This window comes from Ornithodoros turicata, unplaced genomic scaffold (assembly GCF_037126465.1).
Source record: "Ornithodoros turicata isolate Travis unplaced genomic scaffold, ASM3712646v1 ctg00000746.1, whole genome shotgun sequence".
NCBI classification, from domain to species: Eukaryota; Metazoa; Arthropoda; class Arachnida; order Ixodida; family Argasidae; genus Ornithodoros; species Ornithodoros turicata.
The window spans coordinates 1,083,895-1,111,031 of NW_026999400.1; the positions used below are offsets into that span (position 1 = coordinate 1,083,895).

At 45.5% G+C, this 27,137-nt stretch overlaps 1 protein-coding gene and 1 long non-coding RNA gene across 7 annotated transcripts in view; one reads left to right on the top strand and one right to left on the bottom strand.

Annotated features, from left to right (window-relative positions):
• LOC135374723 (interferon alpha-inducible protein 27-like protein 2) overlaps nucleotides 1–27,137 on the top strand; it is a 115,941-nt gene that overhangs the window by 87,214 nt on the left and 1,590 nt on the right. Inside the window, exon 1 of one of the 6 annotated variants that reach the window (XR_010417089.1) lies at nucleotides 2,621–2,747. The exons of 2 other annotated variants lie outside the window; for them this stretch is intronic. The gene's annotated coding sequence lies outside the window, so the exon portion shown is untranslated. Of the gene's footprint in view, nucleotides 1–2,620; nucleotides 2,748–19,669; nucleotides 19,839–20,952; nucleotides 21,152–21,626; nucleotides 21,837–27,137 lie in introns of those variants that run through there. 3 more of the 6 variants (XR_010417092.1, XR_010417088.1, XR_010417091.1) reach the window with 3 other exon arrangements.
• Nucleotides 4,310–4,970, bottom strand: LOC135374732 (uncharacterized). Its single transcript, XR_010417099.1, has 2 exons — nucleotides 4,643–4,970; nucleotides 4,310–4,578 (listed from the first exon to the last, which is right to left on the bottom strand). It is a non-coding gene; the product is annotated as an uncharacterized LOC135374732 (long non-coding RNA).

Here is a 27,137-nt window from a genome sequence, read left to right on the forward strand (position 1 = left end):
TCCAGCTGCTCCATGTTTTCAGCCATCTTGTCTGAGAAGGCGCTCCAACACTCAAACCGCATGCACTGCGCACATGCGCTATATCCTCGCCTCCTATTGGACAGTTTGCTTGCGCTTGCGGTTCTTGCGTCGGAAAAGTTGAAGTTGGCTCTACTCCTTGCGTTCATCTTACGCACTACAGTTGCGGAGAGCGCGTCCCTGCTGCCATGGCAACGATACGCCGTAAGCACACGCAAGACGCAAGAGCACCCGTAAACGCAGTAGTGTGAACCAGCCTTAAAGAGGGAGACTGCCAGCGGGCAAAGGCTTCAGTACGGTGACCTTCGGGAACTTCGGGCAAGCGCGCACACCTAAAACGTCACTTCCTGCTCGTCTGTCAATGTCTATCGGCGCTGTTCGGCGCCATAGTCGACGGTGGCTTGAAAGAATTTCCGTTTTGAAAGCCCAATAGTAAAAAAAGAAAAAGAAAAAAAAACGTTCGATTGGAGGAATGTTGGACTTTGCGTGTTGGCTCCAGGGACGACAACGTATGAAACGATGCCATAGATTTAGTGGGTTGCATGTGGTTTCACAACCCCTTTAAAGGTCCGCTCCAGGGAATATTCATTGTTACAGATCACAACAAAAGCGAACAGGCACAAAGATTGGTGCCTATACTAAACGTACCTCCAAAATAGTTTGGACAAATACCCTGTGTTTACGAAGAAATCGATTTTTTTGCTTGTCGTTCGATCATCTGCTAAAACCAGTGACGTCACGATCAGCTTTCGCTTTGGCTCTTCTTGGCTTGTTTACTTGCTCGCGGTTTCGCAATCGCCAGCAATCGTCAGGCTGAAAGCGAAATCGAGAGTCGCCCGTACATACAAGCACCACGAGCACCGTTCTCTTAGTCTAAATTTGATCTTCATCGTTCTCCTTTGGCTGGTCAGTACATACAACTTCGTCTAAGGTGTCACCTTGTGAGAGCTGTGGTGTGAGCGAATTGTGAGAGTGCCGTGCTCCTCGCCGTACGAGCAGGTACGCTAACAACAAGGATGTTTCGTACCAAGTTACCCGTTGATTTTGTGCGTGACTGGGTGGTACTAAACCAGTGGTTGAGTGCTCTGAACTTATCAAAGCAACAGTCGTGCGTGCTGGAAGCATTTGGCATCAGAATGTTACGAGGTCGTCCCCCTGACGGCCCGGATTTGGACTCGAAAAGTCGCTGAGGGATGCGTTGCACGAATCCTAGGCGCACATGTGGTATCAACAACGTGTTTTGACATTGGCAAACAATCCCGCAAATAAAACGCACTGCAACCAAGAAGGCCACGTCTTTCGAGCAGGGTGTTCCCTGCCACCATGGCGTGTCTACATTCCCATATGCTCCGTAGAGAGGGAGGGGTTGAAGAACACTGATACTACTTACGTCAGCGGTATAGACCGCCTAAACCAATTCCGTCTAAAAAGTGGCGGCCTCCATGTGTGTTTCGGGATGGTTAATTTATGATTATTTAAAATATGGGGCCATTTTCTGGAAATGAAGGGTGGTTTCAGACACAGTTCGATATGGGCTTCCAGAATACCGTTACAGTTTCAAAAAGTCAAGGTACCCCCGGAGCCTTACCTTCAATTCAACGACAATCGTACTTGTTTGTGTAGTGTGTCTTTAATTTCACTTTGAATTGTGTATCGTATAATATTGTGCGCTCTATGTGTATTCTACCCTTCCATGAAATTAGACTGCATTGCAGTTACGGTACACTTGTGGCGCTAGTAACATGATACCTCTTTTCTGCGTTGTTGATCAAGCCATGTTGTTCAGGCCAGAGCCACTGTTGCAGCGATACAACCCCTGCTACAAAAGCACCACACAAGAAAAGAAGGGATAGTCATTCCCTGTCCTGCAACCGCATATGTATGCAACAAGAAATCAGGTCGTCAGCGCATGACAGAGCGCAACAGAGCTGTATAAATCATATGCGGTATGAAACGCGCCGCTTTGTAATTCACATGCCGTGGCTCTCTCCTACATCGCATTAAAGCTGCGTTCAGTTAACTGTGCACCCTATCAAGGATCATTCAGTTGGAGTGATGTTTAAACCGGCTGACGTTCTTGTGAATCGTCCGTGAACACGCGAGCATATAGCGACACTATATTGCTGCGCAAAATTGCCGCTTCGCCCGCACGGCGTATTTCCTGGTGGAACTGAAATATTACCACACCTTGTTAATCAGGAGTGCTTTTATTCCCCAACACGAAACTTTCAGCCCAAAAAAACATCCAAAAACGCGCTCGTAAACGTTCGCAGCCAGCATGGCACAGATTCTGAGCGTAGTCGCGCAATGTGCGTGATTGGGTGGCACGAAAGTGGTGGTTGACTGCTCTGAACTTATGCAACTTATATGAACAATGAAATTGTGCTTATGCAACATCCGCATTGGAGCAGACGACGGGTGTCACAAATGACTCTCTCTGACGCAGTATGACGCGATGTGACTGCTTCGGCTAGGCTCGCCGTCCGCCCGTCTCTCGGTAGTCGGCAGATTGCGACACAACGGCTTTACAGAGAACATCATAGATGGCGACTATGCCGCCGCAGCGCTGTAGCTGTAGTGGCTGTAGCACAGTGGACGTAAAGAAAGAGGACTTCACGGGTTACGGTGTGCGCAGTAAACAACAGTGGAGAGTTTACGCATAGTTTCGTTTTGGTATCTCGTCGGTTACCACGCGTCGAAGTAACCTGTAGTGGTTGATCCGTGAACTGGTAAGTGGTTTCAGCACATCCACATATGTTATTTCACTTGTTGTATACCCTAGTTCACCGGTATTTAAAATGTGTTCTGTTGTGCGCGTCCGAAACAATTGCGTGCCTTGAGGAACAGGCAACAAACTTTGGGCGGTGTCTTGATATCGCACGGTCAAAAATCTACATGTTCAAAATCCCATATCGGCACAGTTTAAGATGGCACAACCACGCGCGGGGACCTGCGGTCAACAAACTTCGACTAGTATACACGTGTGCGTCTCAGTATATAGGTGCAACCAACCTTTGTTGTTGTTGTTGTTGCTGCTGTTGCTGCTGCTGCTGCACTTCCGCCGTAGCCCAATCGTCGCTAAAATGTGCATTTCATTCCCTAAAACGGCTTCGATTGACGTCGAAAACACGCGAAGCTGACGTGTTCCTCTGCTCAAGACGCGATTTGGAATTTTGGTATTGCGGATTTTGAGATCTGGCAGATTGAACGGTGGGATACCATGGCTGGCGTACCCAAACCACGCATATGAACCGTTATTTTTTTCTGTTCGGGTTCAGATCCGCTGCAGCGCAAAATATCGGTTTCGAACCGGTTTAAACCGGTTCAGGAAATTGAGCTTTTGAGCAGATTGCCATGGCTTTATTTATTTATTTATTACAGGAAACCCTACAGCGCCATGGGTTAAAAACAAGCAGATCCTTTCGATTCTCAAATAAGACAAACGTACTTTTGTTCTTGTTCTTGTTGCCGACACAGCTGTGGTTCACGGCAGCACTGCAATCTACATTTCAGGTGCAACGTTACAGTAGCGTGTCCTATATGTTCAGTCGTCGCACACACACCATTATATCCTTCTCAGGGACTGGCTGTTATTTTCACAGCCAAAAATGAAGACTTGCAGCTGCTGAACAAAAAATCGCGTGCGAGGAAGCCTACAACTGCCAAAAAGACGACCACCAAACTAACAGAACTGAATGAACGAATCGCTGCGAGAGGGATATACGTCGCGCACTTGGGTTTGCAGTTTTCTTTTGTTCAGTTTCGGTTTTGAATTTTTTTGGCAACGCGGCACATTCCGCTGTGTAGATCGTAGTTCTGATCTCTCACAAGGCACATTACGTCTGAACCGTTTCGCGAACCGGCAGCAGCCTAAATAAATTGATTTCGGTTCAGTTCCAGTTCCGCGAAAAATACGGGTTTTTAGCGGTTTTCGGTTCGGGTTCAGTTTCGGTTGCGGTCCCTGACCCAACAACAACGGCCATTACTGGCCATTACTGGGAGCAACCGGCCAAAGATATCGGGCACATACCGGCCCCGACATCGCCCCAATAACGTTTTGCAACATTTAGCGATATCGTAGAGATATCGGCCATAGATGTCGGGCCGTTGTCCTCTGCCGATATCATCCCAATATTGTGCTGGTGTCAGCGCCCGACATCTGTCCGGTCCCTCACCCCAATAATATTGTTGTCACGTCTTTTCTCCACATTCTGATCCTTAAGGTATTCTCTCTGCTCTTGCTGTTAGTAATACTCATCCTATGTCTGTATTAAAAAGCCAGATGCACACGTATCAGTATGACTGTTTAATACTATGTTTTAAAGCATCACAGACATAAAGGTCAACGTATTGCAGGTACAAAATATTACAAAACAGCACGCATGCCTGACAGTGCTCCTCCATAGATGTGTGTACTTGGTATCTGACTATCAATCGTCCGTCCTCTGGCCCCACCCTCTTTTATCTCTCCTCTTTTCCGCCTAACTTTCAGCTTCTTTCTTCAGCTAGCTTTCCTATGCGTCGTCCAATTTCACCTTCTCTAGCACCGTTTCACTGCCTCTGAAAAGAAGTTTGTAGAGTTGTCAACCTACATCCGAATCTAAACCGTATGTGTTCCACATACCCATAACAACACATCCACGAAGGGCGAGTTGCTGGAAAGCCTTTTTCTTCTGCAGACCCCTGAGGCTGTGTTTTAAGGCAAGGTCATTGGTCAATAAGCATTTCATGATGAGGATAACTGAAGAAGGTAGTGTTGCTCGTCCAATGCATGCCAGAAAGTCAACCTGCGGTAGAGGAAGGAGACCACATACAAGGTGTTCAACGAGTGTCGTTTTGCCCTTAGCAACACATATATTACACTGTAAAATTAAAGAGGACCGGGTCTAAGGGACTTTATTTATATACTTAGATATATGAGTGTTTATAGTATATAGTATATACCATGTATAATATATAATGTATATAATAACACCACTTTCTTCACGAATGCTGGAGATGAGATTTAAAAAAAAAATGCCCTGGCCATCTTCAATTTGTTGCAACAACTCTCTGGCCTCCTTTTGTACGTTCTTGTACCTCTTCCAGCGCGACGTTGCGTAATTCGGTCACATCACCGGTGCACCTGCGAATTAGAGAATAAAAGCACGACTGGTGACGCATAGAAACACGCGCCGCGCGAGCCGACAGCAAAGTGCCTTCCCACAAGAGCGGACTCACTGATACATCAGACAGACAGCAATCTAATTGAAGAGACCGATTCTAATCCCCGAACTGTTACACAACCATGACAGCGGAGCAAACCAACGAAACAAACTTGCACCACTTGCAACTATGCCCACTTCTGGAGATAAGCGTTATGCGTTTACTTTGTCTCGAAAATTGGCGACGGTTGCACGATAGCGAGGGCATGACAGTTTGAATGTACGGCGCTGCATGTACTCTGTGAAACGTCGCAAGAAGTCTTGTACTAACACAACACGTTACAGTTAACCACAGAAGCACACTTTAGCGGCTTCTTACCTGTGAACACGACGAAGTCGTAACTTAAAGGTACTGTAAAGCAGTAGACAAGCATGATATGCCGGTGATGTGACTAGAGACTTTGTTGCTTCTAAATACCATATGCGGAACCATACGACCGACAACGCGCTATAAATATTTTTTATTTGCCATGAAAGATGCGGCGTAGTGGAGCGGGGCGACGCCTGGTGTCAAACAACCCCCTGTACAGCGGGCAACACTGAAAATTGGTATTACACACTATTACATTGGAACTTCGTTATTTTAGTAACCATATTATCAGTTTTCCTGTTTACCTATGCATTCTGAAACCCCTGTTAACAGTTTTACCTGTTAACCCCTGTTTTTGCGAAGTAACCCAACCCAGCGCTGGCCGCTGTTCGATGGAGGCTCTCCCTACTTCTCTGCTGCGCGTGCGCGCTCCCTCTGTTCGCGGCCTCTTTCGAACGAACAAACTCCCTTTGTGGACCTCTGTGAACAAACAAGTCCCGACGCTGTCTGGCTTCTTGAACGTCTGACACATTTTTTTCAACGTCTCAGCATTTCATTTCAGTTCGCTTATCCGTTCATCCTCACATGTGGATCGTTGTGTGGATTGCAGGGGCGGATTTTATGGTGGATTGTGGTGGATTGTTATGTCGGGCCCAGTGTTCTACGCATGCAATGTGGTTGCCGCCGTATGTGTCAGAAGTACGGATTCATTTCGGATACCTAGTACAGTGTTGCCCGTAATCTTTAATTGTAATTTTCTAATTAATTGTACCGTCGATTGGAATGAAACTTGCGCAGTTTTTGTCCTGGTGGCTTGGACTATCGAATAGCCACACTAAATGACATTTGATCGGTGGTGCTTTACAGTACCTTTAACAAACAACAAAGTTCGTACCAGCAGCCGGGAAACGAGAAACTTCGTTGGGAGAAGCGCGCTCGACGTCACCGCTGCGCATGCTCAACGCAGCCAATACAAAAAGAAAAAAAAAAACTAAATGCTGGTACGTCACCGCCACCGCGCAGTCTCTCCTCCTCGTCGTTCTCTCTCCCGGCTCTCTTCGCACACCACTCGTCGCTCGGCCAGCTCGGCATGACATCGGCTTCTGACGGGGAGGATCGGCCGATTTCCGCCGCAGGAGCGCCGATCGCTCCCGCGACTGGCCCGATAGGATATGCTACTTGGGTTACTGCGAGATGACCCAAACCCAAACTAATCAACGTTGCTTCATTTTGTGTTGACAACGCCTTGGTGGCCTTGGTGTTGCTATAGCGCGTCCGCCCTGCTAAGCCTAACCTCCACTAAAATGTTCGCTTCCTTCGACGGACATTCAAAACACGCGTCTGACACTTGGCCCACCGATACATCCCATTTCGGTCATCCTCAGACTTCGCAGACAAAAGCTTTGATGTTGCAATATGGGCTTTTGGTGTTGTGAATTTTGAGATCTAGGGCTTTGAACGCTGGGATATCGCGGAATGCCCGAACAACGTTGCTTCGGTTCGTGTTGCCAACGCTTTGGTGTTGCCCGCCCTGCAAAGCCCCCGTCCCAAAAATGTGTATTTGTATTTTGTTCCCTCACAAGTGGTGGAGCCCAGAACAAAAAGATAAATTCTAGCTGATCTCATTCTGTAAAACGACTTCGACGGATATCGAAAAAACACAACTTACCCGTTGATATCCTATTTTGAAACATCGTCATTCTCAGACCACGCAGGTAAAAGCTTTTGACAACGTCCACTCACTGTCCAACGTCCACTTGTCTAAACTGTCCTACACATGATTCGCTCGCATTTTCTCAAAGTTCGACTTGTGCAGAGCCCGAAAGACAAGTCACTGTATCACATCAAAAACACAGTTTCAGATGTGCCTCCATTTTTTTAACGCTTTTAAGTGTTGAAAGGCAGGACAAACGCTGACTTGACAATTTGTAACTCAGACGCTCAACCAGTGGAATTCAAAACTGACTGTGGGTGCGTTTTCTTATTCAACCCGAGCAGCCAGGAGTTGGGTAACGACGTCAGAGCCTTTATCATCGCGTGACTGCAGAGTAGCCACCTTTGACCGTAATTTTCGAACGGCTAGAGTTACTCTGCGCTCAAAATGGCGGACTGGCCTTGGCGACCTGACGGGCGAGACGATGTGGAAGTGTTGGCAGACACTATGTACGCAGATGCGTGCACTCCAGCAGATTTTGAAAATTCTCGACAGTTTTTAACCAATCCTACATTTCGAAATAGAACACCACCCAATATTGTCTGTCAACAAGACGGTTGGTTGCGAGCTTGTGTGTGACGTCAGAAACGACGGCTACCCTTCTTCAGAGCAGAGTAGACTAGAGTTGTCACTCCCTGGCTACTCTGGCTAATTTTCGCCGCAGAGTTATGACGTCATTTTCGCTACTCTGGCTATTTTTCGCCGGCTGAAAGTAACTCGGAGTTGCCAGATACCTGTGATACCGATAGTGCTCTGTCAGCCGACAATGAGGTCGTAAAGTTTCGGTTTCAGACTTGGGTGAAGTCTGCAGAAGCTTCTGCATTTCGGTATTCTCGAATTGTTTGCGTGATATTTACGAAGGAAGGAAAGCTGCGCCAAGGATCATACGATTATTGCAAATTGTAATTAAATTTTTCATGTTAACAACGCCCTCCTCCACGAATACGGTCTAGGAAAGCAAAGTTGAAAAAAAAGGGGGGGTGCTCTCTCTCCCTTGGGGATGTCCGCGAGGTATTGGGCGTACAGTTTACTTTGGTGACAGTTCATTTCAACTTTTATTTCATTAACTTTTTTCTAGGAAATTAATTATGGCTATTCAGTGAATTTAATCCTACACCAAAATGTAACGCCAAAACATTATATGAACGATCGGAAGGACGTAAATTCTATGTCAAGAAAATTCGTGCACAGGATGCCGTGATTGTTATGGGTGGACATGTATTATAATACATTGTATTAAAATAGTATTACTGTAGCACATTTTTGTATACTCGTTTTCAAAAAGTATTTGGGTTAGTATGATAATATGGAAAATATGTATTGCCATATTACTGCTGTATGACTTGTACTACACTGTTTCAGAAGTATTATAGTATTAGTATTCTAATTCAAAAAATATTAATACTGCACAACTCTGGCATATTATAACACAAAACAAATACTTTTTGAAAATGTGTTGTTATAATACGTAATACCACGGTACTAACACAAAAATGTATTACATAATAATTGTGATACAATATAGGTATTAGAATTAGGTATTAGGTATGAGCTGCCAAGTCGAATGTTTTCAATTTTCGCTGAGTTCGTCTATGACGTACGCGTGAAAGGATGTTCTACCGTCAACAAATGCATTACCGATTATATAGTTTTTTTTTTTTTTTTCATCCTTTACAGATTTTTCTTTTCTTCTTTCTTTCTTTTTCCCTCTCTTTTTAGGCTGTGAGAGCAGCACTGGTGCCATTTCTGTTGGCGCGTTACACGGCCATAGGGACGTCCTGTGGGAAGAGCACGTAACTACTGGACGACTAATTGCCTAAAATTCATTAAAGCTCAGCTCCGCCGATTTTCGACTGCGACAGAATGGAGCCATGCTTGGGCTGTGCGTTCGTTTCCGCTCAGGGAGCATAAATGTGAAAAATTTTCACCCATTTGTTTGTAGTTTTTAAGAAAACAATTTTTTAAATTTCCCTGGCACGGCGGTCCTGTGGTCGGCAAACCCTGACCAATCCCGGCTTCGTCCTGGCTTAGCCGCGCTCGTGGCTTGGCTAACGCCAAATCGTCGATGCGATGGCGGAGATCTATGGGCGAAGGTGAATGTTTTGGGTGTGTTCCGTGATAATTGCTGTCGTTAATAGCCTCAAAGATAGTTGTGCCGGTCTTCTTTAACAAGCCTTACAGGATGGCCTCGTTGTGCAACGACGGCCGTCGTGAGCGGACATTCTGTGCCCGCACTGTGCTTCATGCTACCAACAAGACCTAACACCTAACGTGTGACGTACACTTACGCATTCTCAATAGCTTTGGCAGCGCACTATGCGTGGACTTGCTGCGCGTGCAGAAAGCACCACCAAAGCTATTGAGAACGAGAACGTGCTCGAAGACGAAGTATTCCTTATAAGAAACATGATAAAACGGTGCGGTGGTCCCCGATAGCTCGTGACAGCTATTTCAGCATGATACAGCGGCCATGACGGAGTGTAAACACAAACTGGTTGCCAGGCAGAGCTGGCTAGGTGTGGTTATCCAATCCGCGCAGTTCCAAGTATGACGTCACAAGTGGAACCGCCGCCCAGTAGTTTTTCTCAAATTTCTCACGAAGGAGCATGGAAATTTGGAAAGCAATGTGCGTTTATGAATGAAGTTGGGACCACGGTTCTGAATATCACAACGTCTTCATACTTTCGGAACAGCAGCGGAGCTGCACTTTAAATACCTTTTTACTCGGATGTTTTCTCGAAAATGCGAGGCAGCGGAATTGGAGGCGACCATTATTTGAATACGCCACCCTCTTTCTCAAAAATACGAAAACGAGCATGTATACTTTGAGATATGTCGCCAAACTTTGGTATGCAAACCAGGCGAAATCAGAATTATGCACTTCTCGAGCGCAAAAAGCTCTGTGACAAATTTGGCCAGTACAGTAAATTACGAGAGTGTCTCTTTGATGTTTTGTAGGGTCGCATGGGGATACCCGACAACGAACGTGCAGACAGCAACAGATGAGAAGTGTGCAAGCGAGCTGATGGATATTCGATGAAGGCAACATTTTCTTGAGTTTGAGGAACGAACGACAGAACGAGTTCGTCCCTCAAATTCACGGCAATGAGTAGTGCAGACAAAGCTGCGGCAGTTGCACTTTCCAGGGGTGTAACCCTTTTCACCTTCCTCATCAGGAGGTTAGGGCGATCCTGAAGTAAACCATAATCCAGAAATGGGAGCAGTTTTAGGATGTACAGGGGAAGAATAAACTTCGTCAGGTGAAAAATAAAATGCAGGGGATTCCCCCCCCACACACACTTCTTGAAACCGGTAGCACGAAGTTACACGGAGCTCGACTAAGGCTGGGACACACCCAACTAACTCATGGATCCCAACTTCGCAGAGAGTAAGTCCCACACCAGTGCGCACGGCTTTCAGTACTGCTTATCACGTGTCCGTTACAAGAGTCCCACTGTCATTTTCACGAGTTTTGCAGTTTATCGCTTCACACAGCCCTAGTATAGCGTGATGAGCCGCCTCTTTTACTTTTTAGAGGCATTGGCCATCTATCTGCTGATATACTTCTTTTTTCTTTACGATAACTTAATCATCGCGTTTTATAACCTTATTTGCTTAGTATATTGTTTTTAACATAATCGCTTTAGTCGTCCGCTTTTACTGTTCTGGCGCATATGTATATAGTCGTAGTTGCTTATGCCGTAAAGCCCCAATCATCATCGTTATCATCACCTTATGCTTCCACCAGGGGATTTGAGGTTTGGTTCCCAGAGTTTGCGCACTTTTGTCCTTTTACGTTTTTCACCTTTCATTTGCCTCCTCTCCTCTTATTATTTACGTGACCACACCGTACGTTATAGCCTATATCGAGCTCTACTCCTCCTCATTATTTTCGTACTTGATGACAGGCGGTGGTAGTGGTGGTGGTGATGGTGAAAGGGCTTCCCGTTGTCGGCCTCACATATGTGGGCAACGTCACGACTGACGCCCTGGGAGAATGTGCGTCCTGGGCCGACTTCTAAGGGTACTGTGCCGACATATGTGTCTGAAAGCTTCTGAGGAAAACCCAGATGAAATGCAGCCCACTTCCTTAAAAGCTCGTACACCAATAAACGGTAGTTTCAATGTTTTTAATCTTTTTATCCTAGGTTCTGCCCTCGAAGCTCTCTTTACCTTTTTGGGTACCAATGGGACTTCGATCCTTATTGTGAAGGGGCTCCTTAATTGATTCCCCGCGTCACCACCACCAATGGGGTAGAGTATCGCCCCTGGCGGTGAAACTCACCATTCATCATCTCGCAATAAAGTTGTCGTTGTTGTTATCTTTTTATCACTTGTGTTAACCCCTCTCCCCCGCGCGCATCAAACTAAACAGCATTGACAACACTGTAAAGCGGGCTTCATTACTCTGGCAAGCGTAAGGTGAAGCCGACTTCCTGAATGGTGTCGCCTACCAAAAAAAACCACCGCGTTTCACTCACGCATGGACTCCCTATATCATCTCTAAGTGGTCGTCGTGCACCAACGAGCCTTGACGTCGTAGGCAAATATTGTCAACCACTGACTCTTTCCACCGCCCCCCCCCCCTTTTTTTTTTTTTTGTCATATTTGTTGCCGGAAAATACTGTTATGTGGGGTGCGACTGCGAAATAACTTCCCCTGCACTAATGTTACCTGCACTGACGCTGCAATGGCCTAATGAAATTTACCAGTTATTACGCCCTCAAGTGAAAAATAACAAGTGGTTTATAAATCAGTTTTCTGAAAAAGTGGTTTGCAAGGGGGAGGGATATGTTTAATGTTCCATAAGTAACTTGTAAGTGGAGAGATTTTTCGCCTGGGGCCCACTAGAGTAATGGAATGAAAATGCTTTTGAATAAGTATGTGGCGGCAGTTATGCTGTCTGATTTCATACTTTGAAAGATGCATGAGGAGGATATTCTGGACTGTCTCTTTCAGTGTCGTCGCAGTACTGTTGCTGAAGAATCATGGGACTCATTATCGGAGCTGCAGGTAAGAGTCCACGAACTAGACATCTATTCCACAAGGCACACATTAATTTTTTCATGCCCAGCACATGGTAAGCGGTATCGTAAGATATCCCAATTGCAATCATGGTTTGTTATGAAAACAAAAATTGTTGCAGTTATTGCTACTAAAATATTATTGATGGTTGAGAGCATAGTACCTAATATAATTTTTTGTCTTTTTTTACTTTCTTTCCGTTTAGGCGCTTCTTGGGAACCCCTTAGGATCAACTTCTATATCGATTATGCATATCAACACCAGATGGCCAGTTTGTTCTACACATAGCACTGAGAAAAATAGATGGTTAGAGTAGTGGCAAATGAGGATCAATGTAAAGACAGCTATGTCTTTAAGTTTACAGAAAAGTATACAAAAGTTTAATTTCTCCCTCAACAACTTCTAATTACAGCGCGTTGGCCAACATAACAAACACAACAAACTACCGAACAACAAACTATCTTGGAGTCAACATATTGAGAGCGTAAATGGAAAGTCGTTATAAAAAAAATAAAGTGTAATCCGACGTCAGGCGCGCGCCAGCGTCCGAGTAACAGGATATACCACTCTTATCTGCCCTGTGCTAGAATATCGCTCACCAGCGTGGTATCCATTAGGACGAACGAAAAAGAAGAATTGTTTAGTGGAAGGCAATTAGGATTTTTTTTTATAACAAATTTGGCAGACATCATTCACCTACACTAATGCACAAGACGCGTACCTTACTCCGCTGTCAGTGAAAGCCAAAATGCGCAGTATTCAAACGTTCTTGCTTGTACGTAGTGGAAAGCTCAATATTCGCACAGAAGCTTATTTGACTTATGCGGAACGTAGAAATACTTGACTGATTGACTCAGACCTAGCATGTACAGTGCTGGACAAATGTTTACAGAACACGCTCAGGTCCATTCCTTCCTCAGAATGACACGCTATAGCAGCGAATGGTATACCGTAGTGTACGGACTTGCAAACAGGTGTCTGGGCTACCTATAGGCCTAAGTCCGTACGGTTACATTCACTGCTACCGTACACCGGAGCGTGTTCCGTAAACTTTTGTGCAGCAGTGTTCAAGGGTTGTTCAAGGTTGACTCTTGACTGACACTTTAATGACTAAATGTAATTGAATAAAACAGGTCGAAGTGCAATCGTTCTCGAGTCAGCGACACGTGCAGCAGCGGTAGCTGTCATGGTGGCGAGCGGTGTGTCTGTACAGCTATGGAACAGCTAGCGGTGCATAATCAAGTTACTTGTGAAGGAGAACGTCAAACCAGCTGATTGGCAGAGATTACAGGCACAGTATGGGGAACAGTCACGGTGAAAGGGAAGAGTGTATGACTGGTGGAGACAGTTTGACGAAGGAGGGGGTGTGTTGACGAATGAACCACATAGACACGTTCGTCCGACTGCAGTCTGGTCATTGCACATCGCAGGCGTTGAGTAAGCGATCCACGGGAACCGGCGAGATAAACTTCGGCAGCGTGGACACAATCATTCGCGAGCACTTACTGTTCCGCAAAGTCTGTACAAGATGGGTTCCCCGACACCTTACTTGTGACCAGAAGGGGGCACGCATGGCAGTCTCTGGGCCGCTGCTGAACCGGTTTCAATCCGAGGCAGACGAATTTTTGCATTCAATTGTCACACGTGATGAAACGTGAAGAAAGAAAAAAAAAAAAGAAGCAACATCGAATGCCGACATCAGGCTTCCCCGCCGCCAAAGAAAAGCAAGATGCAGGGGAAGTCTGCTGGGAAGTCCATGAGAACTGTCGTCTGGGACATACGCGGTGTCATCCACAGCTTCTTGGAGCAACGGGTCATGATTAATGCCCAGTACTACTACGCGTTGATGAAGGGTGCCGTGCGAAACACAGTTTGCAAGAAACAGCATTTGATGTTCCTTGCGGATGTTTCTTGATCCGGAATGTTAATGTTCTATGTGACAATGGCGGCCTCAGACGTCTAACTTGACGTTCGCAACCCTAGCCGAAATTCGCTGGGAGGTGTTGCCCCGTGCCCCTTACAGCTGAGATTTAGTCTTAATCAGTTGCCATTTGCTTGGGCCAGCATCCAGCTTTGCCAGAGCAGCTTGGATGAAAGACGTTCCAGACATATTGAAGTCATCCAGAGAGGTGTCCTGCAATGTCCACGACAGCACCCCACTTCTTTCTACGCCAAAGGCACCAAAGAGTTGCCACAGCGATGGCAGTGTGTCTAGGTGCGCACGGCGAATACTTAGTTTGGTGTGTACATAATTTTTTATTGTATTGAAATAAATGAAACTCTCGCTCAACCTTGAACGCTTGTATTTACGTGAGCTATCCCGTAACATCCGTTCTTTCCGCTTTCAATTAGGTAGTGGAATTCCATCCCGAACGAGGTAGTATAGGATGTAATTCGCTCTCAAAAACCTTAATAAGCTAAATGTGCAGTTCGCTGGATTATGGATCATGCTGAGGGATTATAGATGGATGAAGCCGCGCATGATGGTTTCATTTTATGCGTGATTAGTTTTGTGTTGCGTTATACCGCTCCCAGAACCCGCGCTTGCAAGCAGCATTACTGCTGGTGGTGAGCGTTTTCTGGCATAGCGATTGGAATTCTCCCAGGTGGCCATAAAATGCGCGAAAATCGGAAAGAAATCGGAAAATTTATCACTGACTTAAGCACTAGACCGGAAAACAGAAGACCACGACAACTTTACCATCGCTGAACTGAGAGCGTCACAGATAGCGGGGAGAGTCAGCAGTGTTTCTTGCAGAGCAGCAGCCTGTCTCAGCTCGATGGCACATATTTTGTAAATGAGTGTATATATGAATGAGCTTGCAAAGGACCGGTACGTGAGTTGAGTGTTTTACATGTCTGATGTCGTACTCTGCAGTCGGAGCCGGCCTGGCACTGCTGTGTCCGACTGTTGTCCTGGGAGCCCTAGGATTCTCCGCAACAGGAGTAGTAGCAGGATCGCTGGCGGCCATGTGGCACAGCGCCATCGGCGCAGTGGTGAAGGGAAGCTTGTTCGCGCTCCTTCAGAGCATTGGAGCAGTTGGGCTACCAGCGTCTGTACAAGTGGCATTGTGTGCGGTAGGTGCACTATTTGGTGCAGCAACCTTGGTCTGAAGGAAAAGAAGAAGAAAGTCTGCATTATGTAAACATGCTGTGGCTGAAGTAAAATGAAAGAAAAGTCTTGTCCGCGACTACGTAGTAGACGAGGCATTCGTGATCTGCACCCTGTGTTCGATGAACTGACCTGTAACCATCTGGCGCATCCGGGGGGGGAGGGGAGTTAACGGTACCCCGTTCGATTACAAAAGGAAGTATGGTTATCGGTATTTCGATACTTTTTATGGGAGTAACGAGTATCGGTATAGCGATACCATATTTCGTCAACGGGTACAACACTGGCGAAAATACAGCGGCGCGGCTCTCGTGACGTGACGTTATCAGCCTATAGCAGTGACCTCAGTTCTAAAATTCCAAGATTCAACACCAGCGATGCTCGAGAGTCGACTCCCAGCGACTCTCTTCTCGTTGCGGGACGTTGGAGTCGATGACGTACGATGACTTTCACACGTTACGACTTCGACCGAGTTGAATAAACGAACACAACTCCTATGCCCGACGCATGCTTCATCGCCTCGTATATAGGTTGCGTTCATTTAGAGGGTTCGAGGGACACGAGACTCCTGTATGAAGGGATAGAGGGGCTTTAACTCTTGGTGGATGAAAATGGCCGCTGTGCGGCTCTCATGAGGTCATACCCGTGAGTGCGACTCCCGTTCTAAAATACGAGGATTCAACACGAGGTGATCGAGAGTTGACTCCCAGTTACTGCCCTCTCGATGCGGACAGCTGGAGACGATGACGTACGATCACTCTCATACGTCACGATTCTGACTCCTACTCCTGCTCCAACTCCTACTCACTGATCGCGCGAGTTGGATAACAGAACCTTTAAGGCCCAACCGCATGATGCGTTTCTTCAGCGTTTTATCCAGCGTCCTGCCGCGGCGTTTGGCGAGCGGCGGCCAAAGCGGCGTCGAACAATAGAAACGAGACGCTCCCCTCGAAGTCGGAAGCGAATACATATTAGGCGTTTGGGCGACGGAAGAGGCGGGAACGACGCGCACGAGTGGCCAATCAGTTCTGGGGATTACCTCGGACGAAGCCCTCATCATAGCTGGATTTCCTCGCAAACGGGAGAAGCCGTCAGGAAAGTCGGAGAAAGCCTCAGCTTTCATCCAATCAGAAGTACGATTCTCCGTCTACGTAGATGGAGCAGGTGTTCCACATCTACGTCACAAAAATGGCTGCGCCCATGGCTTGTTTTGGTTTCTTTGATTACGACGACAGAAAAATAGGCGATGTCAAGTTGCCGGTGATGGAGTAGATCAAAGAGTGATATTAAACGGTAGGAGTAACTTATTTATTTACACATGGTAACAAGACTTTCGTGCACGAGACTGCACTTCTTCACGAAAACTCCTTCGTCAACTGTATATATATGTTCCTGTACCATGTTCATATTTTTGTAACCTGAAGAAGTGCAGTCTCGTGCACTAAAGTCTTGTTACCATGTCTAAATAAATAAGTTGCACCTACCGTTTAATATCACTCTTTGATCTTTCTTTGATTAATTAATTTTCGGAATAGGAAGACAAAATTGAGAAACGAAGGTGCGTTTCGGGGGCACTTCGATGTGTTCGTCTGAATATCACAACCGTTCCAACACATCGGTTGGTTTGGTTTGGTTTTAAGGAAAAAATAAAATGGCCTCACTAATGTGAGGCCCGCAACTCCACATCACTTGCACCAGTTACCTACTTTGGTGGAAAACTCCTTGAATGATGATGCCAATGCCAAATCGGCGTAGCTGACCTTTAAAGGGATTTCACAGGTTTTAAAGGGCACTGCTGCTGCCTTTTCCGTATTTGTGGTCACCTCTGTTACAATCCCACTACAATGGCATGACATAAGTCGTGCGTAATGTCTTTGGCACAATGATTAAAGGGTTTCGCCCGTTTTAGACGGCTCTCCTGACGCCTTTTCGGAATTAATTTTGTTGTGGCCTCTGTTACAATCCTAGTAGAATGGCATCGCATGTCGGCACCATGGTTGAGGAGGTTTCGTTCGTTTTAAAGGACTATGCTGCTGACGTAAGCGTCAATGGTAATTGAAATTACGTTGCTCGCCTGCGCCTCTGGAAGAAGTTAAATTGCATTCTTAAAACTGTGTGCACCGCCCCGTTAAACTGCAAAATGCAACATGCAGTGGTCGCACCAGTGGCGCCAATGTGAAAAACAGTAATTGAAATTACGTTGCACCATGGTGCTACAGGTAGAAGATGAATAAAATTCCTAAGAGCATGTGCACCGCCCCTTTAAACCGCAGTATGCGACATGCAGTCGTTGTACCATTGGCATCAAAGTGCAAATGGTAATTCTAATCACATTGCTCTGCTGCGCCACAGGAAGAAGTGGAATGGAAGTGGAAGTGGCCACAGGAATTTCTAGAAGCGTGTGCACCACTCCTTTAAATTGCAGTGTGCCGGTGGTTGCACCTCTGGGCAACCACCTCAGGGCACGTAATCGTCATACCATGCATACATGTGGTGTCCCATAATTTTAAGAAAAGGAACGACTAATGTTGAAGTAGTAGTTTCTGCTCCCAAGCAAACCTGAGACAGCTGTGCGGGCGTAGCGCATTAAAAAACAACAACGCACAGAGGTGCAAGAACAACCAGTCAAGAACAGATGTATAGGATGGTCTCTCATTCTGATCTCCCGCTTTTGCTCGAAATCCCCTAATTAAAGAGTTCATTAATGAATTTTATGTAATTAGTCATCTTGTAGTTGCGTACTTTCTTGGATGTCAACTTGGCCGTAGAACTCAACTGCCAAAACGGCATCTATTTTGCGCTGCTAGTTTTTTTTTTTTAATAAAAATTCTCTAACGAATAAAAATAAACACCCTGTATGTAGTGTGCAAAGAGAGCGTTATTTATCAAATTACTCTCCCATGTGGTAAACACAGTATATATGCATTGATGACAGATAACGCGATCATCATATAACGTAAAGAACAAACGGGGAGGATGGTTGGCTCAACACTGTAACACTTGCGGGTGCCAACCGATCTAATCGGATAGCAGTACAGCGTATGGTATCTATTTCCGCTTTGCAAGTACCCATAGGTATATAGTTCTCCTACTTGATTACAATACACACCCGTTGTCTTGTTTTTCTCTTTCTACCTTTTGAAACGCCATGGCAGATACGAGAAACAAACAAAGTGGAGAAACGGACAACGAAATGGACGTGTGTGGTGACGGTGGCCGAAGTAAAAAGAAAGAAAAAAAAAGAGGCAGGTCTCCATCAGACTATCTCGGATGGATATCCACAGGACTGAATTTTCCGTCTGGGCAGGAGAAAGGATGTACTGTCCTGGAACAACATAGAAACACATAATACACTATAGTATAATATATCTTCAGGACCGACTCGACGAAGTCTTCAACGCTTTCATTATTAATAATGTGCAGTGTGTAATAATAATATTATATAATGTGTAATAACGCATTATAATAATTTTAATAAGCGTCAAGTTAACCAAAGCTAGAAGACCTTATGTAGACAGGATGGAGGACGTCTTCTAAACAAAACAAAACAAAATCTTGCCAACACCTTTTTGAGACGTTTACAAGTCGTTTTGTGCTACTACTACTACTAGGGAACGCACTGATAGCTTTGACGCTCTACAACACTTGTCAGGTAAATTTATTGCAGAGTCCTATGAAACCAAACTTCAGTGAGAGAATGTGTTGACCGGAAGCATGACCACGTTTGAATTCCATTAAAATCTTTAACTTCGGCGAACCGGTTCAGTCGAAAGGCTGGAAGGTGGACCGTTCGAATCGTACCACCGGCTGTACTGCCTGAGATTTTCGTTGAGTTCTCTGAAGACTTTCCAGACGAATGTTTGCACAGTTCCCCTTGAAGTCGGCCCAGGACGCATACTAAACCCCATGTCCCCCACTCCTTCCTGCTGTCCTCTCTCCATCTGTCCACATCTATAGGCTGCTCCAACAGCTGCTTCGCGGCGCTAACGGGGGAATTTTAAAAAAAAGTTGAATGCCTTTGCGGTAAGTTTCTTTCGGTACAAGTTCGCAGCGAGTTTTAAATTTGGTCATGTTTCACCGTCAGTGATGAGTCAATTCGATGCAAAATGACACGGAGAAAACTTTTAGTTATGTTTCACCAGTTTGCCTGCACTTTGAATCTTACCCATTCCATAAACATCTCCTCAAAGTGAGTAGGCGACCGCCGAATATGGTGCCCCACTCCGCAAGAAGACGACAGCTTCACAGATTACACCATAGATGGCGACTGCGCAGCCACTGGGCCACTGCAGCACAGTGCACATGGTGAACGAGCAAACACCCAAAGAATCGTCGCTATAGCCTGGTGAATTGGTGAGCGGATGTTTTCACCCTTCGGTTCATTCGAGTGCCTCGTGGGACGAATCATTCACGAACGACATATTTCTCATTGACTGGAACGAGTGGAACAGACAGGTGAGCGCCTGCTCTGCTCTCGGGAGAGAGCGGTATGGCCAGGCTCCAACAGCTCCCCATAGAGCCCATAGTTTGAGATAATTCACACAACACTGGGCACACGACCAATGAGAATGCAACGTTGTAGAAATTATGCAATGCCCGTCGGCCAATCAGGAGCCTTAACTTTGGCTGACCTTTCGACCGGTTCTGGCTACCATCGACTTCTACCGGATTTCACGCCTACCGCCGTTACCCGATATTCAAAATAACTGAAGCTTCTTTTGGCTAAAAGAAATATTTATTTGACACAAAGCACTGATTCAAAGATCTGATACATGGGTGCACTGTGAATATAAAGTCCACTACGTTGCTGGCGCACTGTAATGAAGTTCGAACTTGAAGCAAAACGAACACAGCTCTCGAAATCCAACGGGGCCCGCGCTTGTTCTTCACTCTCCAACCGGTCCAACTCACGAATCATTCCAGTTCCGGAGTTGATATACTGTTCGTGGGATAATAGTCGTGTCCAGGAACAGCACAACACACGTTGAATCACATCGACGCATGAATAAACCAGCGAACACTACTACAAACTGTTCTGCCGATTGACATCACCGAAACACGGAACACAAGAGGACGCCTTGCCGGCCGATTTTATGATGAGCATCTTCTTTCGTTGCTTGCAGAGCGGAAGGCACTTGTGTGGCACGTAATCGTAATCCTGTCTTTGTTGTCAGGCCTCAAAATCCAACGGCGCCCGAACGCGTTCTTCACTCTCCAACCGCTCCAACCCACGAAGCATTCCAGTTCCGTAGTTGGTAGACTGTACGTGGGATAATAGTCGTGTCCAGGAACAGCACATCACGCGTAGAATCACAAACTGTTCTGCCGATTGACATCACCGAAACACGGAACACAAGAGGACGGACGCCGTGCCGACCGATGCGAGCTATTTCGAAACTATGCTGAAACTGAAACGGCCGCCGGGACGCTGCATACACATGCGCGTGTACAAAATGCGATTTCAAAACGTAGTCGACCAATCGGAGCGCGCACACAGTCTGGGCCAATGAGCTTGCAACGTTGTAGATTGGCGCAGTGGTACATACTCTACAGCCGCATCCTCGGTTACCTGAGGAGGACTGGTATGGCTATGGCGGGCTAGAAGGAAGGGAGAAAGCATAGTCGCATAGTGGTGCGCAGTAAAGAGCAGAAAGTATTTGCGCATAGTTTCGTTTTTGCAGTCTGCTGCCTGGGCCGGGCTACCACAACACGGCGTGAGCAGCGTGAGCGTCACTTACTTGGGCCGTCAGCTGCAGTTTATAACGCTGGTAAGGGGTTTCTGCTGTATCCTAATCCATCGGTACTTAAAACGTGTACATTTGCACGCGTGCGAGACCATTGTGTATCTTGAGGAACAGAGACAGCGTAAACTGGGGGTATCCTCAAAACCCTCTAAATCCGTGATATAAGTTGAAAATCCCACATCGGCACAACGCCGGCACTCAAGTGGACCTATGGTCAACAGACGTAGACCAACCTAGGTCTCATTACAGTCACTATATAGTCCCACATAACTATAAACTATCACCAATATATAGCGAATGTCGATACGGTTTGTGTTGCTGCACTGCTAAGCCTAAGGGCCGGGTCCCATAGCTTTATGCGAGCAGCAACGTGGCAGCAGAGCAGCTGCTTTCTGCTGCCGCTGCTCTGCTGCTGGAGGCGTCCCATAGCTTCGTTTTGAATTAGCGGCAGCAGTGGCTTAGGAAACACGAAGCGTATTGGCAACCGTGGCATTGTTTACATTTCGCACATTCCGAAGGCGTACGCAGCGGCTAAGCCTTTTAGTACACACACCTAGGAACGCAATCCTAGGTGAAAGGCGTTTGTGTGAGAGATATATTGTGGATTTGGAGCTCATAAGTGAACTTTGAGATGAGTGTGGTGGTGGTGGTCTGAGCCTCGTATTACCTGATTGACTCTTCGTTGATGTGTAGTTAGCTTCATGACAAGGTTCGTCCTACTGCTGTGCAGAACAGTCCTTGCTGTGTTGTGTGGAGATTCTTCTACGGGATTTTGTCGTATAAATATTGCCTCGTTACTATACTATTTTGATTTACGGTGACTGTGAAATGCGTACGTTGCTCTTAGTGAGATAAAATTGTCTAACGAAAACAAGGGCCCCTTCTGCTAGTACTCACTGCTTTCTGCCTGTTTTCACAAGGAATGGGTTCATTATCTAACTCTATCGGACCTTTTTTTGTTGTATGAACGTTGTCTATCTCCATCTAACCCTTTTCAAGGGTCAGTTTCATTTACAACCACCTAGCAAGGTCTTGGAATACCGACCACAAGAAATTTGTTCGGTTTGGTTTTCACACGGCATGGACGTGAAAGTAATTCGCTTGTACGTTATCAGGTCACGGGTTTTGAAGTACTTTCCAGAAAACAAGCGAACATGTAGCTACAACTGGTACATAACATATGTATCACGTAGGTTCGGTCGAACACTTTATTGAACTATATGAACTGAATTATGTCCTGAAAGCGCACTTCACGCAGTCCCAATGATTGAACACTCTCTCCAAACTACTGGCAATCACCAGCGTATCCAGGTCTTCGGAATCAAATCACAGAACAACCAGAAACAAACCTTCTGCCGTCACTCACCGCCCTGCTAACCCTGAACACCGTCGAACGAAAACAATACCAACCAGCCTCCTGATTGGCTTTCGAGACCGGCTGCTCAGGCTGCAGAGCAACAGGGCAGCACAGCAACCAAAAATTCGGATACGGGAGAGCAGGGTATTCCTGCAACTCGGCAGCGCTGCTGCTCTCGCCCAGTGCTATGGGACCGCTCGTGTCGCTGCAGCTCTGCTGCTCCGCTGCTGTTGCTCTGCTGCTGCTGCTCAAATCGAGGCTATGGGACCCCGCCTTAACGCGTTGCAAAGCCTAACTTTGCTAAAATGTACATTTTATTCAAAAGCGACTACGGCAGACACCGAAAAAACGCGAAACTAGCACGTTCGTCAGTGATATCCTATTTTGAACCATGGTCATTCTTAGGCTTCGCAGTATAAGTTTTGATTGCATTTACTTTGATTGATTACTTTGATATTGGTTTCGGCATTGTGGACGCTGTAATTCATGACTTTGGACGCTTAATTCGTTAAATAATCCCGACGCTGCAATGTACTGTAATTAATTACTCTCGCAATAACATGTTTTGTAATTGTAACTGTATTTGACTCACTCTTCAAGTAATGCGTAGTGTACGGGGTACTTTTGGAACTAAGAGTACTTTCTATGCCAGGCAGCCAGTGTTTCAACAAGACAGGCTCAGCGAGGGGGTCGCGCAACGACAAGGATTCAACACCATTCTGCGTAACAAAAGGAAGAAAAAAAAACTCGTGGTAGCGGACTCCGAGGACTAACAAACGACCTGGTTCATTAAATAGAACAGCCATTCTTACTAGCATCTATTATTTTATTTATTTATTTATTTTCCTTACTTCTTTTTGTGACATCGGTTCCTAGCCCATGGGACTCCCTCTTAGTAGATTAGCTTTTTCAAATCACACTCACAAGCGTTGTCTGGGACGAAAGCGTATCGCAACAATGGTCAATACTAGCACCATTCCTTTTCCTGGTGTACATAAATGACTTACCAACGCAGCTCGCATGCAGAACCGTACTATACGCGGATGACACTACCCTATTTATCTCTGGACCAACCATTAACGAAGTATATTCCGGAGCTAATGACGTCATGCAACACTTATCGTCATGGCTAATCTTAAACAAACTAGTAGCAAACTTCGATAAAACCACATACGTATTATTTAGACCAAAAAAACAAACGCTTAACCACAGACAACCTCAGCTTACACTTTTTCAATACCACACTAAAACAAGTCGAACGTACAAAATTTCTACGTATCATCATTGACGAAAAGCTCTCCTGGCACAATCACATTAATTCTCTCTGCATAAGCACCTACCAATCCATTAGTCTCCTCTTCAAACTACGCAGATACCTTCCTCTAAAGTCACTTATAACAATATATAGTTCATTTATTCACTCTCGCTTAGCATATTGTGCAGCTGTATACGGCATTACATATAAATCTTCGCTCCACCCCCTTCAAATAGCGCAAAACACTGCCATACGCACCATTCTACATATGAAGCGCACTGACAGTGTCACATCCGTATACACAGCAATAAATATAATCCCATTGGAAAAACTGATCAATTTCCGCGCTCTACTTCTAGCCCATAAAATACTCCACAAGACGATAACAATTTCAGACATCAAACTCACATACAAACAACCCACCAAGATAACTCGAACATCATCGCAAAACGCTTTGACTGTTACCACATGCAGAACTAATTACGGTGTATTCACATTTGCTCACTACTCCTCTACACTCTGGAACTCGTTGCCCTCAAACATAACGAACTTATCATCCTTCCTGTTCTTCAAACGAGTATTATATCGTTATATTTTAACTAACCTATAGAACACTATGCTACACTCATTTTACATGCTACACTCTTTTTGACCGTTAAATGCTGTTTAGCGCCATTTAACATTGGACTTTCTTTTTTTTTCTACTGACTGGTTTGTGCATTTATGTATATATATATACATTTATGTATCTTGTCTTTTATCTGTTCATAAATTACATATAAGTGAGAGCCATATGTTTACGAGGCATATGTATATAGGATATATCACTCTGTATACAGTATATTTCCTAATGTAATAATTTAACTATTCCTACTATATATACTGCACGGTAATAAGTATTTCACTGTATATCTGTTGTTGATGTTTATTCTTTCTTGAAGGATTGACCTACCTAACATATATATTCACCATATAGAGCTGCTAACAAAACAAGATAATAACTCGAGGTCCCAGAACTAGCATTACCTATGGGACCTCTTTCTGTACAAACTCACCCAAACTTTGTACCCCTCAACGAGTCAAATAACGTAAAAATATCGTGGCTGAAACTAATCCTCTCCGACAGGGCCACGTCAACCAACCCGCTTATTGTGGGGATAGGTGCTAGCAGGCATGTAGGTATTTGGAGTATCGTACTCCAAATACTGTATCTTAAATACTTTTGCTGGTATTTAAGTATCTTACTCAGTACTTTTACAGGAAGGTATTTGGTACTCTATTTAAAATACTTTTTTGTTTTTCGTATTTGCTACTCAATACTCCTATTACTTTTGTCCTTCCTTTCGGGGAGTATGCAGACTGGTTTGATTTTCATGGGGCCATTGGCAGATATTGAACTTTCATTACATTACCTCAGTTTGCCAACCACGCGCCACGTGTCGTGTGACGACCACGGGGAAGAGGGGCGAACAGGGCTCGCTAGCAACTTGCTTGTTACAATTCCAGAAAAACAGCAAGTGGGCCGAGGCAATCTAGGGCGACAAAGAGGAAACCAGGAGGTAAACTAAGGGTTACAAAGAAAGGTCATCGCCCCAGGAACGTTTTGCCATTGAGTTCAGCTTGCTTCTGAGAAGGTCGGCCGCGCAGTTGCTGAGGATTGATGCGGATCTTCAGTGCTGAGTCCGTGGACGGCTTTTCTGGGTACCATCTCTATACATAAGTGTCTTCGTGAGGAGGATGACACCGCGAATGGAGCAGATAATTGGCATGTTCTCGGGGTCACAAGGAATCCATTTTATGGAGTTCTGTTCTTTTTGCTGGGTGGCCGCCTTTCTTCTGATCCTTTATTCTACCTTCATTTCCCCTTAAGAGCGGATAAAGCCTACGTCTAATTTCACAACCTAAATTTTGCATTTAGTTCTGACTCTAGTACTTTGAATGTATCTTAAATACTTTTTGAAGTATTTACTACTCTACTCTAAATACATACATTTTATGAGTATTTAGACTGTCTTTTAATTACTTTACGATCGCGGTATTTAGTATCTTATTTCAAATACGTTTTTCGAGTATCCTCTACATGCCTGGGTGCGAGGAGGTGTACGATGCGCAGCTGTCGATTTCATGTAATCGTGACTACTGCCTGTGCACCGAGATCGGAAGGCTTGTGGCATGCAAAAAGCGGGGGGGGGGGGGGATGCGTTCGCAATGTGATATCTCATATTTTTGATGGGCCGCGGGATATAGCAGAATTTGGGACGCACTTTTGTATGCGATTTCGGATACAAGCTCACGTTAATTGTTGGATCTTGTTCACAGTGTCCGCAATTTCTACTGTTTCACGAAAGATTCCAAACCCTAGAATATCCTGGCTGCAACGCGTCAGCAACAGATACCGGGGTTGCGTTCACACGGGTCAATTTTCTGCACCAGCTCCAACCAACGCCTTATGACCATGCCGTCTACGCGTTTATGCGTACCAACTCGGTGACCCCACCCACAAACAACCTTGCAGCAATCTCAGTGCATAGGTTCAAATCTAACTGCTGATGCCTTCTTTTAAAAAAAAAACTGCCATTATTTAAGCCTAAGTCAGTTTATTTCGCCACTGATTCGGAGCAACTCGAGTTGGTCGTGGTTGGTGGTGTCGGCCGACTCGGACCAACTCCAAATTTCGTTATAGTTAGTGGAGACAGATGGCGCGTGGAATTGGGGGGGGGGGGGCGGGGGGGGGGCAGCTTAAGCGTCTTTGATTCGCATTGGCGGATATGGTTGGCTGGTATCGCTACCACCGAAGAAGGTAGCGAGCGAATGATCTCATCACATGTTCTATCGCGCATCCCAGGTTCATGTCAAGTCGTATCCATGTTGGAGTGACATGTATTAAATACGCAATTAGAGCTGCAGCTTCTACAGTGGAAGGTCACAAGTCATCTGATGAGAAGGCTACTGAAAGTTTTACATTTCAGTGTGGCAAACACTAAAACTGGTCCACCATGAGAGAAATGCTAATCTGAAAGGTACCCGTCATCCCGCTTGAAGCCTTCGTGATGCGTGATGTGGTTCCACCGAGCAGTGCTCCAACGAAGCATCTGTATTCTCTTGGTGGTATATTCATGACCAGAAGTCGTGGCGGTATAGTGAACAATAAATTTAAGAATGCATTGGTTCTGAAGCAACGGATCTTATAAGTTTCTCCTCCTTTTGCAAGTCCATAAATGGGAACAAAAGTGCTCACGGTAATCCAGAAGATGTGGGTTCGAATCCTACAGCTGGCTAACCTTTTCAGTGACTTTCTTCTTTCATTGCTCACGCAAGTTCATTTCAAATTACTCCGCGAGGGACGTTAAATACGGGGTGCCGTGTGGTGAGCTTTCATCGCACGTTAAAGAACCCTC